Genomic DNA, 17,390 nt, shown 5'->3' with positions numbered 1-17,390 from the left:
TAGAAAGGTAAATCTGGGGGCCCTACCAGGGCCCCCTACCACTCCTTGGTCTGGGGGATGCATGCACGGATGTACATGATGTGCCCCACTGGAATTGCATCCCCGTTCCTGCATGGCCTGGCATTTGCAACATGGAGCAGGAACGTGCAGTCAGCGTTCCCAGGGTGGTGGTCTGCATGTTAAGCTCTCCTATGAGATACCACAGCCATGAGACCGCCACTGCGCCAATCACCCGACCTGGATTAAACTCGCAATCCAGCAGGCAGGTGCAGGAGGGGCTTGGCGGTCCCCCCGTTGGCACAGAGGTCAGGTGCATGAATATGCTGGCAGTGCCACTGCAGCACCGCCAAGCATATTCTATAGTTGCTTATCCACCCATTTCTTGGTGGTAAGCCCACTATAAAAAGGATGGTGGAAAGGCAACGTTGGGGGCCCTACCAGGGCCCTCTGCCACTCCTTGGTCTGGGGGTGCATGCACAGATGTACATGATGTTCCCCAATGGAATTGCATCCCCGTTACTGCACGGTGTGGGATGCGCGACATGGTGCACTAACATGCAGTCAGCACTCTTAGGGTGGTGGTCTGCATGTTAGGCTCGCCTATGAGATGCAGCAGCCATTACACCACTGCTGCACCACCCCGCCAACCTGGATTACACTCGTAATCCGGCGTGCAGGAGGGCTTGGTGGTCCTCCTGTTGGCACGGCAGTGGTGGACCGACAGGAGGACTGACAAAGTCATAACCAGGCCCTAAGTCTCCTGGGGTCAGGAAAGAGTCATGCCGGGAGCCGTTTTTCTACTTCTTGAGTGTACGTGCAGGTTGGGCTTTGGATTCAGAAGGGCAGTAATGCAAGGCGCTTTGTGCTTTCTCTATGGTTGCTAGGCAGCATTGTTAAGAAAGAAGTATGATTGGAAAATAGAATGCACATTACTTCATGGGGTGCCATCTAGGAAGGGGATTCCAATTGAGATGTTATATTATTGTAAGTGTTTTGTTCTGTCAATGGATTATAAGATGCTACCCTTGGCAAATCCATTATGACTGCCTTTTTAGGTCTCGCCTAGCGTTGCTGCGCGAATGCGCTGCCATCGCTTTGCAAGGCATGCAGTATATACTGTAGTGTGGAAGCTTCATTGAAGCTCCACCCACTCTCTGCCCATTGGCTTTTGTCTTAAATGCTGCCTTCCGATTTGTTTGAGGTTTGTTAGTCCCTCTTCATTCATCATTTGTATCCTTCCACGGCTAGTTGCCCCTTTTCTCCTGGCACTATTTTCTGTACAAAAACTTTTCGTGTTTAATGAACTAGATTTTAATGTTACTCTAAATATAATAAGACTCTAGGCTACACTCGGGGTATGCATGGCAACTGACGCCTCTTAGTTCACAAATGGCATTGTTGTCGGGTGGGAGGAGCGGTAGTGTTTTAGCTCATGCTTAAAACAAGCACTTTTAATAACTTCCTCTCAATTCAGTGCTATAATCTTGTGTACTGAGGTGACACGCTAACGAAATGCACTTTTTTTAATTCTGAAGAGACATTATGCCGATCATTTTCACAGCTCGCCCACTGGCTCGTACGCGCTTGGCTCGTCTCCGGCTGGCTCTACCTGTTAATGAATATATTGGCTCGCGCACCTCTAAGAAAGCGAGATGAATGGATACATGAGAGTGAGCCTGGTAGATGGTAGAGAAATAGACTTGGGCAAACAAACAGACAAAGTCAGTCTCCATTGCCTCACGTCAGAATCATCACTTTTAATAACCTAGAAATCTGCTGGCAACTCCTGCATGCCCCAACCTCATCCCCCTCCCCTATTCTGAGCAGAAGCGGCAGATTCTGAGCTGTGCCCTGCTAGTGAAGAGGAGCACGGCAGAGTCTGTAGAAGCGCTTGGATCCCTAGCCTCTCCGGGCGGGCACCTAAGGCTTCCGGGTGCCTTCACACTCAGGATAAATGAATACATTTTGTTCTGTGCTTTAGTCACCCCTCTGTGAGCACTGTCTGAAAGATGAAACTCTGTGCTAATAAACACATTCAGAGAGGTTCTGAACATGTAGTTAAATACCTGCTCATCGAGTACCTCATTGGCTGATCATTCCATGGCACTACCAAAATTCCATTTGGACACATTTGCTCAACTGTAAAACACTCCCTTCTATGGGTCATTTAACAAGTCAGGGCTTTGGGGTTAGGTAACCTACTTTGGATGCTGTGTAAAAGAGTAAAAAAAATTGATGCAATGAAACTAAGCAACCAGTACTGTCTAAAACACTGTTAAAACTGACACACATTCTGGCATTTTGTTTAGTTAATGTCAATTTTCTCATAGATGTGAGTAAAGTACTCTTAATATGTTAATGAAATCTGCACACTTTTAACTAATAGCAATCTTTGACAACTAGGCAATGAATACATTTTCATGTACCCCCAAAACCCCCCTGCCCCCCGTCCTCTTGGCAAACTTCATTGCCTTCCAGTGTTTCGGGGATAACCAAGACGCAGAAGATTGAGTCAAACAGTCTAGAAAATGATAGAGGAGCCGGGATTCGGATTCACATGCTCTGATTCGCGTTGGTTAGTCTGTAAGCACTACTTTTATTAATGAGTTTCGCATTAGTAAAGCACCACGGTGTGCATGTGTGGCTACACTTCACCCATGAGGTACGTGCCAAGCAATTGTTGATACAATCCACACTTTGCGTCTTTTTCAATATATTTATTACGAAGTGCAGGACCTTTACAAGGTATTTTACACACTACATACATTCACTCCAAAAATAAAACATATAGGTAAAAAACATTGCCATTTAAAATGTCAATAGCTCTAACTCACAAATGCGAGACCTATTTGCATTGCAAATGCTTGTTAATGTTGTGCTCCTCCTGTTTATATTATGTTAATGGGGGGTGTTTCTTAGACATGAGGCCTGCTGGTATGCAACATTTAAGGGTTAACTACCTATGAGACTATTCCATCTTGTACAACCCCCTTAGTTGTGAGGCCCTTTAGAGGATGTCATCAAAGACATTTCTACCTACCACATGTGCATATTTGTGAGTTGCATTTAGATTTGTTTCTAATTAGATACTTTTCATTTCTTAAAAGTAAAAATATTGACTGGACACCACTGTATTAAGTAGTGTTTGTTTCTGAATCACTAGCCCAGAGCACCTTCTCTGATTAAACGTTTGGCTGCTCTGCTTCACTATCTGTCAAGTGAAAAAAAGAGCTTGTTTTTTCCCAGTTTGGCAAAGTAAGCTAATAACCCAGTTACAATTAGACGCCAGTGCATTTTAACTGCACTGGGAATCTGGTACCCAGGTATCTCACAAAGCGGCTTATAGCAAAAAAGATTAAATGCTACTTATTTTATTTCACATTTTACTCCACTATGTGTGATGCCTTTGTTCAAGTATGTTACATCACTGTAAAATAAGATTCTTATAAATCTTTTTTTAATATCAACATATTTTTCATTTTCTTACGTGAAGTAGATTTCAAACAACACAATTACACCTGAGTTAAACACAAATGCAAATGGATTGTACATATTGTATTGTGATTGCATTGATGTAGCACTTGCTACCCCTGATGAGGCATTGAAGCATTGTTTAGCAAGTGACACACTACTGGCTCAGAGTGCGATAATACAATGTTAATAAGCAGAGAGGGGTGCCAAATAAACAAATCACTGTTACAGTTGCAAACACTACAGTTCGGAGTTTGTGACAGCAAAAATGCTTTTTAAAATCTACTAATCACATTTTAAAAATCAGTAAAGTTTAACTGCCTCATAAATCGAGATTGCAACCCTATATTGTTTATTTGGAAGTGGCATGTCATAGTTACGTTGATTAGAATGGAATGAACCCTAGATACTACTGGGATTAAAACTTGATTCTTGTGATATTTTACTTTCCACTGTCATATATGTTGTCTTTGCCTCTATTGTGTGGACAGTTTGTATACGTGTCCTGTGTGGTTGAGAGTCCGTCTATATAGATGCAAAAAAACTGTTGATTGGCCAAAAAAATTAGCCTTAGATCTCGTCCACAGTGAATGACAATACATTTCTTTCTAGGCATCATTGGGATTGTTACCAGCACTGTTCATGCCACAATACAATTTTTCTGATTATAGATTGTTACATTTCTTCTCCTGTCTTTCTCCCATCTCTGATTTTTTTATCAGTGTATGACTACAGGGGTGTGTCTACCAGACCTGACCAGTAGTAGATTGAACCATACTAAGTTAAGGGTAAGTGTATCATACACACGTCTGTATGAATATGTACACCTAAGCATGATCAGGAGTGGTGTGTGCTTTAAGATGGGGTTTTGCAGTGATATTGCACTCGATTCACTATTTCTCCAAGATTGGTTCAACAGAGATTTCAATGGGGTTTTCAACTGCTAATATTCGATGAAACAAGAAGAATGTATTACAGTGTATTTACAGTTTGGGTGAGTGTTCTATCTTTACAAGAAAAAAGTCTATCATGACTCTTTTTGTCTCCCTTTGATGAATCTATCTTTTTCACAGGTTTGTCTTTCACTGACGAAATCCAAAATGGTGAGCTCTAGGCCTCATTTCACTGCATAGGATGTATGTCTAAGGGAGGGAAAATCAAAGCCCTGACGAAGGGCCGGAGATCCCGATTAGGCTTTATGCATGCTGAAACATGTTGGCATGATTCAAAAGGTGGATGAGTCATCATCATCATTCATCATCATTTTGGTTGTCAAAATCATAAAAGTACATAAAATAAATAAAAACGTCACAGCACATAAATAATCCATTACTGAATACAGTAAAAGAGATACAAGCATATCAATTTCAAAAGTTAAAATGCCTAATACAGTATGATAGATTACATAGTGCAAGTCAAGTCTCGAATCATTATCTAATCCCACAATCTTTGATAAAAGGTGCCAAATAGAATTTAAATAGTGTGTAGCCGTATAAACAATGCTGGTCCTGGTGTCAGTCTTGCATATTAGCAAAGCATTGCTCCTATTGGTAATCTCAAATAGCTGGCATAAAGCGATAATCCAGTGGGCACGCTGCTTAGCATAGGACTGATAGGAGTGGGTCGACTCAATTACTACACACCACTTTGCAATAACCCCAATCTGCCAGAAATTTTCAAAGGCCCAATAGTCAAAAGGTGGGGCGTAGCAGGGCTGACTAAACTTGGAGCTTTTTTCTCTCCAACGGGTCTGGCCTCTTTCGAAAATCTTAAAGAATGGTTTGAGATAGATCGGAGGGATTTTTACAAATATCTTCAAATAAGAGATTTTCTAAACAAGAAAGGTGGGGGGGCAATAGGATTTTCTAACAATGACATAATTGATAAATTGAGAGAGAACAGAGATTTATCTATACGAGTAGTCTTTAATCTCTTGAATTCACTAATGAAAGATGATATGGATTATCGGCATTAAGGTGGAACGTGGAGACTGGGGTTTCGGAACACCTATTCTTTCATTCAATTAAATTCGCACAGAGTATCTTAATCCCGGCCCGGCTACAGGCACAATACTACAAAACTTGTTTCTCGCTATATTACACTCCGAGAAGTATTGCCAAATGGGGGACAGGGAGAGGAAATTTCTGCCCCCGGTGTGAATTATGTCAGGCAGACCTGATTCACCTGATGAGTAGTGCGGCCATTGTCCATGCTGGTATAGCGCAGCCCCACCAAAACACCGCGGGGACTGTCAATTACAGAAACAGTCTTTCTGGCACAAGGGCAGTGAATTGCAGACGCCACGGGAAAGGAGAATCCAGACGCCATGTCTTTGTTCAGACCGCAGGTCGCAGCACCAGCCCGGAGCAGGACGCAAGCTGCTTACGGCTCCGGCCCGGCTCCCCCCGCTCCCACGCCGATTTCCCCGCTGGTTTTCAGCATTTATCCTGCGATATAAGGACAGACTGAACAGCTGAACTAGGGATCTAACAACTATTCAACCGAGGGCCGCGGACCACCTCCAAGCGAGACCGAGTGCTGCTGTTGCCGCCTCTGCCTAATCACTCAGACTAGCCACCTCATCGCACCTCACCTTGCCTCTCCACATAGGAGCTGTAGCAACGGGTGGCGGGCAGCGGCAGCGGCTGGTGCAGCCCGGCCCCAAAGCTCTAACTAGCTTGATTTGAACAGCAGCCGCCCCCCACACGGGAGACAGCATATAGCAGGCGGTGCACGGAGGATGGTGCACGGAGGAAGATGCTGCTTCCTGGGCGGGAGCTACAACCCAAGAGCACAACCCCACTCCTACTCTGCATGGAACTCTAAGGAGCATCACCGAGCACATTGCGGAGCACTGGTGAGCCTGCCGGAGCACAGGTGAGCCTGCCTCATAGCTCTCGACCCTCAGCAGGCGAAGTAGCACACATAAGCACAGGGCAAGCGCCCTCAATGGGATAATGGAGGTGGGCAGCTCATGACCACCCTGCGTGCCTCGCATGCCCCGCTTGCTCCACTAGCTCCACTAGCTCCACCAGCTCCCGGGCCCCTGCACCCTGCTCCCTGGTGCATTTCCATTATCCGGCGAGGGGCAACTTCTTACTCCAGCAGTGAATAGTGAACAATGGACATTGAACAGTTCTCCTAAAACCCAGCAGTAACAATACAGAGGAGAATAATTTTATTCGCAGCCCCCTGTTGGAGAGGCACATAAAGGGGGTAGCGGAAAGCACTAAGTAGAATGCAGGAAGAGTGCGATGCAGTCTAATGGGGCAGCTGGAGGAGCACTCCGGGGCACATCAAGCACATCAAGCACATCAAGCTCATCTAGGTCTAGACCTTAGAACGAAGGCATCAGTTCCCCCCAGCCGACCCAGCCGCGCTGATAAGTACAATCTCCAGGCAGCTTCAGGGCCCAGAATAACAGGGGGTCAACAACAGCAGGCACAAATTACGGGGGCCTGATAAAATTCCCCACGACCGTGACCGAATACAACTTTCTCAAAAACTGGGCAAACCCAGCAAGCGAAGCTAACGAACAAATCTCCCTCGACCACCCATTTTACTATACAAAACAGTAAAATCAGTGAAGTTCCACCAGCGTTTCCTTTGAGTAAAACTCAGAAGAATGGGACCCAAAAAAAGGGACCGACAACATACGACCTCTGAGGACCCTACCAACAGGTTCCCCCCAATTAAAAGGATTACCAGGAGCAAGTTACTCACGGAAAGTTTAAAGGAACTGCCCCAAGACGCAGAACTAAGGGGGTCGATTAGAAATTTCTTCAGGACAAACGGTGCTGCTAGCATCGACCAGGGCACTACTAAGGGCGGGCAGGAGCAGGCAGCCGAGAACACACCACGACATGGGCAAGAGCCATGCATCCCGCAAGAAAATAGCACTAAAAGGCTCAGCGTACAGCCTTTACTCCACACTGCCGTTCCCAGGGGCGGCTCTCTTCTTCACAGGAAATGGCCAACCTGGACTGCAAACGACTCAAAAGCACACCTACAAACGGACCACCCAGCGCACAAAACCTTTTCATACTCACAGATAAAAGAAACAACGCCACCAATGGCACGGACCATGCAATTGCACTAAGCAAAGCCCCTGACTCCGTAGTGACAAGGGTGCAAATCCATCGGTCAAAAGACCATGATCAAGGCTTGGTTAGCAAGAGCACGGTGAGCATAGTGCCAGCTCCATCGCCTACAAGCTCTCGGCAGCAATAAACCGTTGAGCCCCTAGAGTCTCCAGTGGCAGGGGAGCTTACATCTTTGTTTCTCCAAAACCTAGGTCAAATAATTGAGAGAACACTAGAACTGACCCCAAACCTGCTGGGGTGGGGACAAACAGGGACTCCACGGGCCATCAACGCAAAAGTAGACCATCATACCTTTAATGACAGTCCAGAAGCAGACTTCCGGAAATCCCCGATGACTGGAATAAATAGTGACACCAATAAAGCTCTATTGTGGCAATCAACTAAAATGGAAGTCCAAATAGATCTTCTGCAATTGATTGCTGGCCGCCTAGTTAATATAAGCTCCAGAGTGGAAGAGTTGGAAAATAGGATCGACCAGTACTTGCTATCCAACCGAGGTGAATGTTCATGTTCCTGCTCAATCCTCATGGAAAAATGGGCGTTGCTTCCCGAGATCCTAGCCGACATAGTAAAGATTGTCAAAGGAAGCAGGGAAACACGGCCTTTGAGCAATACAGATGGCAGGACAACAGCAAGCGGCCACCATCTGGCAGTGAGACAAAAGGAAGCAACCAAACTCGGCTTAATGACATCAGCTGGACTGGATCAAAAAGGGGCACAAAGGAGCGAGGTCTCTGTCCATAATGCTAAAACGGCACAAGGAACACAAAGCCCCAAAAGCGGAGAAATAGAGAGCAGCGAAGTCCCGGACGTCACAGAAACACGAAATAACTTCCGGCAAAACTGGTATGCCTGAATGCCCATTATCAAGAAGAGCAAAAAAGAAGATGAAGAAACAACAGAAAAAAACTAAGCTAAGAGAAAGGCAACTGCAGTCAAGGAAGACCGATGGTAGACCCCCACAAGGGAACCCTAAAGTTGGTCAGCTCTACCTAATCTTCATAACTTAAAACTGGGGCAAAAAGGCACCTGATACTGTCCTGCCTCTCGGGCAACAGCAAAAGCAGCCAATCATAATAAGCAACTCCTCTGCGACAGGTCAAAAGCCACAAAGAAGAACAGGTCGATCTCCAGGGAACCAATCGATAGAGGATACAAGCCATGCACCACCTGAAAAAAACCACACTGCAATCAAGGTTTATAGCACCGCCGCAGCCGGACGATCTAAAACCATTACAGCAAAGCCCCAGGCACCAGCTCGGCATCTGGAACACTCAAGGCCAGAGCACGTAACTCAAAGCAGGATCAGGTATAAGCAAACAAGGAAGCCCAACCCTCGGACCAACCCTGGCGGCACAAGATCAAGGAAGGGACAAAATGGCCCAGTTCTCTGGCACACTAACCATTATCCATGATGAGTCTCTGCCTCTTTAAACACCTTGCCGCTCTCGACCAGCTACAAACTGGGAATATAGAATGGGTGAGATTCTTGAGCATGAAGGGGGTCACACACAGCGATTCAACAGTACTGGGCTTGAAGAAAAAGGAAACAGTTCAAGCCATCGTGAACAAGTCCACACAACTCGCCGAGTGGGGCATCGAAGCACCAGACAAGGGGGACAAGGGCCCTTGGTCGGTCCTGCACGTGACTAATAGCTCAGGATTCCCCGAGAAGAGATGGAAGGGATATAAGGACTGTATGGGTATCAGGATCGCATGCCAAAATAACCAAAGGGTTATCAGCGCTATTCCCTCCCTCCCGGAACCGCAGGAAGTACACTGAAGTATTCCTAACAGCTGCGAGGCCAGGTCAGGCAGGTGTGAGGCCAGGGGAGGACCTTTCCTTAAGAAGAAACAAACTATAATCTCATGGAACATCACCGGGAGCAGCAAGCTCGGTGAGAATAAAAACCTGATGCTTTTCCTGGAAACACGAGACATACTCTGCCTTCAAGAGACCTGGGCATTATCTAGCACTCCACTGGCAGGGTTCTATGAACATTATGTTCCAGCAATAAAAAAGAACCTCTTTGGTCGCCCGTCTGGTGGTCTATCAGTTTATATAAAACACGCAAGTTCCCTTGTAGTGACAGGAATAAATCTGAATTTACCCGGGCTGCAAGCCCTACAGATCGAAGGCCTGAAGCACATCTTACAGCCAATGCCTCCTAATAATAAATTGTTACATCAACCCGACCACCATGAAAGACCAGATGGAGGCACTGATAGGAAAAATAGACGACTTCCTAAATAAATACAAAACTCACCAGGTTACTTTAGCTGGGGCCTTTAACCTGAAGGACCTCGATAAAGCTGTACCTTAATTTCGAGGGGTTGGGCAGGACCCTTTCACGATCTACTCAACAGTCATAAGCTATCCTAAACTCGCGCAGTGAAAGAAGCACGCTCGAAGGTTGGGCAACCACAGCCGACCTTCCAGGACATCTCAAGGATCGATTATATCATGGTCAGTGAAGTAATGGTGGCCAGTTTGGCAGACTTACAGTTGAGTATAGGTCGGAAAGCAACCATAGGCCACTAATAGCAGTGTTCATGCTGGAAGCTCCATCAGCCATTAAGCTCCAAGCCATCGGAGAGTTCAGAGGGGATGAGAATCATAGCCTCCTCAGGAGAATCAGATGGACAGATGAGACAGGCACGAAGCTTCAAAACTGGCTGGTTTTAAAACAGGAAGAGATCCTAGCAATGCTGTCTTCACTGATAAAAGGCTGGGAGACCACCGTTGACGAGATACAAGCGAGTCTGGGTCACCCCCAGCCACAACGCTACAGGTCCAAAACGCAACCAATTGCTGGAAACATCCGCCCAACTAATGACATTCGAAAAGCAAACGCCTCTTGCGCAAGGCACTCGTAATAAAGAAAAGAGGGGGCAGACAAATTGAGGGGACCTCGATCGCATCATTGAGGGCAGCCCTGAGAAAGAAATGGTGGGAACACAAAAAAGTCCACATAGAGAGGGACTGGATCAAAGTTTTCTCCCTGCTTAAACAGAAGAACCAATCAGGACTATGGAGACACATAAATCGTCTCAGAAGTAGAGGAGTTCAAAGAGAAAATGGAGTGGCAGAGCAAGACTAGCTGGTCCACGTAAAGCACCTATATTCAGTCGCCCATGCAAACACAGGCAACACAGAAAAGCCTAACTGTGGGGTGGACCTCCCCACCAATCCAGCACAAAAACCAGAGAAATGACCTCTAGCCCCCAAAACCCCCTCGAGGGTCAGGGAGTCCAGGCCGAGATGCGTTGCACACCGTCAGCCCAGATAAGCCCTCCAATGGTCATCAAGATACTTAAAAACATGAAGAATGACGGGGCCCCTGGGCCAAGTGGGATACCCGCACCGGTTTTCAAAAAGGCCCCTGATTTTTGGGCAACCATCCTCACTCCTCTTTATAACCATTCTTTTATGACAGCAAAAACCCCCGATTCTTGGAGGGGCTCCATACTAGTCCCAATTTTTAAAAAAGGGGATCGATTAAAGTCATCAAATTATAGGCTCATTGCTCTGCTCGACTCTTATTGAAGGACCTGGAGACATGGGCCGAAGAAAAAAGTATAATTTCCTTCTACCAGACTAGCTTCAGACCACAGTCATCAACAATGGACAACATACTGGTGTTAGCGCACCTAGCAACTCAAGCAGCAAAAAAGAAAAATCCATCACTCTTTTTCTGCTTTATTGACTACAGCACAACCTTCGACAAAGTGGTACGAAATAGGTTATGGTGGAAATTGGAAAACTGGGGCATCCCGCCAAACCTACTGAAGGCAATTAGACCACTATATGAAGGCACCTGGGTGCGGTTCAAAACCAGCTCAGGCACAGTGTCCCCTAAAATAACAATGAACAACTGGTTGAAACAAGGGTGCATGCTGGCCCCCATCCTCTTTAACCTGTACACGGCTGTGAGAAAGTGCCATCTTTCTTGCATGGTACGCCCCCACTTTTTGCTGAATTGCTGATGTACTTTGACTGAGTGTGCCCTGGGCTCCAGCCAATCAGGTGCCCAGGGCCTGTGTTCCTTCCCTAAAACTGCATTGAAGCCTAAACCCAATTGGCATCTCTGGCCACATGTCAGCCCCTAGTAAATGGTACCCTGGGTACCCAGGGCCCTGTGACCAGAGAAGGCCCCTAAGGGCTTCAGCACTTATTGTGCCACCCTTAGAGGCCCTGTACCCTGATACACACACACTGCCTTTGCAGGCTGAGTGTCTTGGTGCAGAACAAAACATAGAGTCGACATGGCACACAAATTCCTGTGTGCCATGCCCACAAACACACTGCCCTGGCATACCTCAGTCACCCCTCTAGCTGGGTGCACTATTCCAGTGGTGTGGGTACAGGTGCATGAGCCCTGTGCCCCTACAATACCCAGGTCCATTCCTGGGCACTGTAAGTGCAGTGCTGCCATTAAGAGTATATGGTGCTGGGAGGTTGTCATTATGAACTCCACAGCACCATGATGGCTACACTGAAGACTGAGAAGTTTGGTATCAAACTTCTCAGTACATTAAACCCACACTGATGCCAGTGTGGGATTTAATGTAAAATGCATGACAGAGGGCAACTTAGAGTTGCCCCCTGAAACTAACCAACAACCTGTGTCCTGACTGAGAGGCTGCATAGGCTGCTACCCAGCAGACAGGTTGCTGGCCCCCTGGGTAGAGAGCCATCCACTCTTGTGGGCCTGCAACAATGCACATTCTGGGGCGAGGTGCCAAGCCTCCTCCCCCAGGATGGTCAGGGAAAGCTTCAAAGGCATGCCGCGTTTGTGAGCCTCCTCAGACCACTTGCTGTACTCAGCAACTGGTCTCCACCAGCTCTGACCCCCACTCTGGCGGGAAGACTGGCGGGAAAGCCCAAGTGAGGAAAGGGGGTGTGCCAGCCTCTCCAACCCCACCCCTCAGGTGGGGGAGGCGAAGTGAAGCACAACTCCGGGCTCTCGCCATCTTGAGGATGGGGAGCCCTACCCAATCAGGACTAGGCCTCTGCCCCCCTCCCACTGGAGAGTGGCAGGATAGGGGGTGTACCCACCCCAGGGAAGGGAGTGATTGGTCCCTGCCCTTTACCTACCTGTAACGCCCCTAAATTTAGTATTTAGGGGCACCCTGAACCTTCCTTCCTCAGATCCCGATTCCGAAACAAGAAGAAGAACAAGAAGAAAGAAGACCTGCCGTGTAGTTGCTAACAAGAGGACGACACCAACTGACTTGGCCCCTACACTTTTAAAATAGGCAAAATCAATTTTTTTTCTAGGCAAAGTATAAAACTTGCAAAAGAACATGACATGAATTGTCGACTGTGCAGACGTATTATCGCACGGACATAAGCATAAAGAACGAGACCAGTCATTTGTATTTGGGAAAGTGACCATAATATGAAACATTCCAAGACGTAGACGGGTCAGTAACAACCTATAATGAATTCCTGAGGTATTTATCAGATAGGGTTGCGTTCCTGGTTGGGTCAAAAGTAATTGATGTGCTCTTACTGATGGTTTCATAATATTTGTAGCCAATTTGATGGACTCCAAATGATCAGTACATCACAGTTTTAATTAATTATTGGTAACAGGATTCAAACTGTCAGGATTAGGAAAGTACTCGGGATGTCCTAGGTCATTAAAAAAAAAATTAACATATGTAATCCAGGGAATACGGTCTACCTCATAAAGAGACAGACAGTCATTAATCACATCCCGATTCAAGCTAGTGGAAGTGCCAGTCTAGACCTTATGCCATAGCAGGATAGGCTGCATTTGAATCTGGTCGGACAGGTATGACAAACCCAACTCGGCATGGCAAATAAATGTGGCTATGCTATTCGGTACCGCTAGAAGATATCTTAGAAATATATTTTCTACTAGCTGCAAACACTCAACATTAGCATAGCCCCAGATGCCAGATAATAATTTGTTTTGTTATGCACTGAGAAGATATGTTTCTAAAAGAGCTAAGGACATCAGACTTGTTGGCAGTTTCATCTAGACAAACCAAGAAGTCATCTTTACAGCTACTTAGGAGAGACTTACATAGTTGTAACGAGTCAACGCCTGCCCACTTAACGGTATAGCCATTCAATCTATTAATAACGATATCTTCCGCATCACCTTGGCAGGAAGATCTATAAAAATGCTAATAGGGTAATGGTCACTAAAAGCAACAGGATGTATTTTAAAATAATGTATTTTGTCTGCGTATTTATTTGATACTAATATGGGGTCTATAACTGAAGACAGACCACGGCCATTAAAAGTACTGCTAAACGGGATTGGTGGTAAACATAGGTCATTTACAAAACCCAAGTCCAAGGTATATTTAAGAAGGTTAAGGTGATCACCAAGAGCAGAATGCAAGAAATGGTACGAGTCATTATCATCATCTAATGCTATACCACAGACATCTCCTGCGGCGTGTAAACAAGGTCCAGAATTAAAATCCCCTCCCCAGATTATGCAAAGATCTTTATTAGTTCTCTTTTGAATGTTATCCAGGTCTTTCTGTAAATGCTGTAGGATTTTTTCAATATCCACGACAGGTATATTGTTATAAAAATGTATTAATACTGTACCGTGGGAGTTATCTATACACATTTTAAGCACCTGGTAATACGTTTTGGACTCCACAAGATCTATCTTACATGCATTCAACCTATAGGAGATGTAGGTATATAAGCCACCGTTTTTCTTCCCCTGACTGGAGGGAACTGCCGGGTTAAAGAAAGTTTTGTACCCATTAATGTGTTGTATATTGTCTACCCAGGTTTCTTGAATACATATGGTATCAAATTTGTGAATACATTTCAGCCAGGCAGGGTTGGTCAATTTGGTCTTTAGGCCCGCCACGTTCCAAAAAAGAATTTCCATTTGGTTAGTCCTAGGCACACACTGAGATACACAATCGTTGTGGGGAAGATCACAGTAGAAACATTAGGATGATGACCATAACTATTTGATGGACATGTGTGGGTGGTATTTATGATTTGTTGGGGTATTCTATTCTCAGTATTGGAGTCAACAGGAATATCTCCCATCTCAGCATCAACTTGTTGGACATTAGCCAAAGGCACTATACATGGCAAAGTTAGACCAGGTGAATTATTTCTGGAGGTTTGTGTTTGGGCCACATAGCTACTTCTTTTTATGAGCCAATCAATAGCCTCCAAAGAAGAAAGCATATCAAATCTGTTAGACAGAGGTAAACTGAATTGGGAGTGGTTCATGGGGTGAGTATAACTCTGCTGTGTTACATTGAAGGTGTGATCTATTGGAGGATAAAAATAGCCCAGGGGCAGTACATTTATTCCATGATTAGTCACATAATTGGAGCCTTGTCTACACAAAATCTCTTGTGTTAAACTTGGCGTTCCAAATGTAAGGACAACGCAATCTCCAGAAAACGTTTTTTCTCTTTTCCCCACCCATCCCACTCTTCTTACCATTTTAAACTCCCTGAATAAGGCGTCTGTTAGGCCAGATTTAGGTCCAAGCCAATAGAGAGCCTTATTTCTTAAGGGCTCCCAGAATTCGGTTGACTTTAAAGTAATTTGTGGTACATTTGTCAATATTATTGTGTAGGGAATGGCCTCTGGTGGCAAGTTTATGAGCACCTCCTCCCCGTTTTCCCTCTCCCTTGGAATTACACGGGGATTAGGCAACGGTATAAAACCTCTAGGCCCTTTTTGGACAGGTGCTTTATTATGGTTTACATTAGGAATGCTATTGGAACGAGCACATACCCCAGAAACCGGTTGTGAAATATCAGCCAGAGAGGACTGAGCTACCCTACCCTCATTCAATACACTTCTTGGGCAATTTTGCAAGGTGTTATTAGAACTTACACCCTGTACTTTACTAAACAAGTCCTCAATAACAGATGTCATAGTCAGCATTTTCTCTAGAGGAACCAGGGCTGACTTTTGATGATCGGGGGGATTGTCAGGTCCCGTGCCCTCCCTCGCGGCCTTGGGGTAGTAAGGAACTCAATGTGTCCAGACAAATTGATCAATGCACCGTCCAAGTGCTCTAGACAACCATGCAATAGAGCAAAGTTTTTGTCTATCGATTCTTTGATCCGTTCGAGAGCAGTGTCCAGGGCAGTCACACCAGCTACAATGGTAGTAGTTCTATCCTCCAGAATAGAAAATGGCATTGAGGGGGGGGGACATCCATAGTCTGTGTACCAATGGAACAGGTCGCCACCACATGGTTGCACCGAGGCCCCTTTTGTTGTTTTGGCTTCTGGAGACCCACGCCCTTCTAGCGATTCACGGGTACCTTTGCCTTTGTGCCCGCTAAGGGGAGACTGGAGGTCCGGGTCCTAGACGCTATACTAAACCCACTGGGAGTATCCATATGTGGTACTATTAATTCATCATGTACGGGGACCGGAGTATCCGGGCTAACTGGTGCCGTCCCTTTAATGATGAGAAGTGAGCAAATTTGATGTTGAGGTATACAACCCGAAATGTGCATGCCTAGTGAGGATCGCCTCTGCAAAGATGAAGTATCTATAGAAAGCCGCCTCTCCGTTAATTCAAATCTCATGGCAAAGTAATGTTTCCGCCCTTATAATGAAGGCATCCAATGTCCCCTTGGCTCCCTTACATTTGCTCACTGCTGAATTACTCATGATTGGGTTAGCAATATACGTCACCACCAGGAAAATAAGTGCAAATCTCAGAACAAACAGATCACACAGGCAGAGGGAAAAAGAAACACTGTTGTACCAGGAGTTAGTTGAGTCTGAGAGTGGTGACGAGGGGCCTGTTGTTAGAGGGTAGGCCCAGCTCAGCCTCCTTCAGGCTCAGACGGGCGTGGACGGGCCTGCCCCTGCCCGGGACTTGGCCCAGGTGCGGCCCGAGCATGCCCGCGCACATCCCGCGCTGCGGTAGCCCTGGCCTCCTTTTGTGCACCACCAGGCGCACTTGATGTCGGTGACGGCGTACGCGCCACTAAGGGTGCTGGGAGATGTAGGGCCTCCCCCCCCGTAGCGAAGCCGCGTCCTCCTCCGGGCCTCCAAGACAAGGAAACAGCAGAGGCAGGTAACTGGCAGGAAGCTGGTGGCAGCGAGTGAAAATGAATAACACACTCAAAATAGCACTTAGAAACAGGAGGGATACTTTAAAATGTTTATTTTAAAATCCTAGTCATATGCATGAAATGTGAATGGTGACCACACAGAATACAAAATGAATACAGCAATGCATGGTATGGTCAGCAAGAACATTTCTAATATGGTTAGTGAGTTCTTAACATCCTAACACCCAAAAGCTATTTCTAGGTGCTATGCTAAATTTAGGTCAAGCAATAAATAACAAGCCTATTGTTTGAGTTTCTTAAGATCGATCTCACAGCATGCTAGTCTTATTTACAAAAAAGCAAATCAGCTATTCTGCATCACAACTTTGCCCGGGTACAAAAAACAGTGCTAGGCTAGATGCCATCTCTCTGCGTTGCTTTCAGCGTTGCCTCCTAGTGATGTAGGTTGGCACCACAAAGCGACATGACCTCTGTCTCAAAGGTCCTTGAACGAAGTCCCTGCACCCTATGGTCAGCTACTTGAATTTGTCTAGTATCTGATCGCCGATCTTATCTTATGTTTCTAACATAAAATAGCTCTCACAGACACTGGAACATGAACTAGACTAGACAAAACAAGGCGATAAATGAGTCGTCTCCATTCACATGTTGATTTAGAGCTCCTATAACTATAAACAATGAAAACATGACAGCTAATACAATGAGCATCCACAATTCTATGACAGATTCGAGAAATAAAAACAATAAAATA

The sequence above is a fragment of the Triturus cristatus genome, chromosome 3_1 (genome assembly GCF_964204655.1).
Source record: "Triturus cristatus chromosome 3_1, aTriCri1.1, whole genome shotgun sequence".
NCBI classification, from domain to species: domain Eukaryota; kingdom Metazoa; phylum Chordata; class Amphibia; order Caudata; family Salamandridae; genus Triturus; species Triturus cristatus.
The sequence above is the reverse complement of the archived record's forward strand: the minus strand, read 5'-3'. Positions refer to the sequence as shown.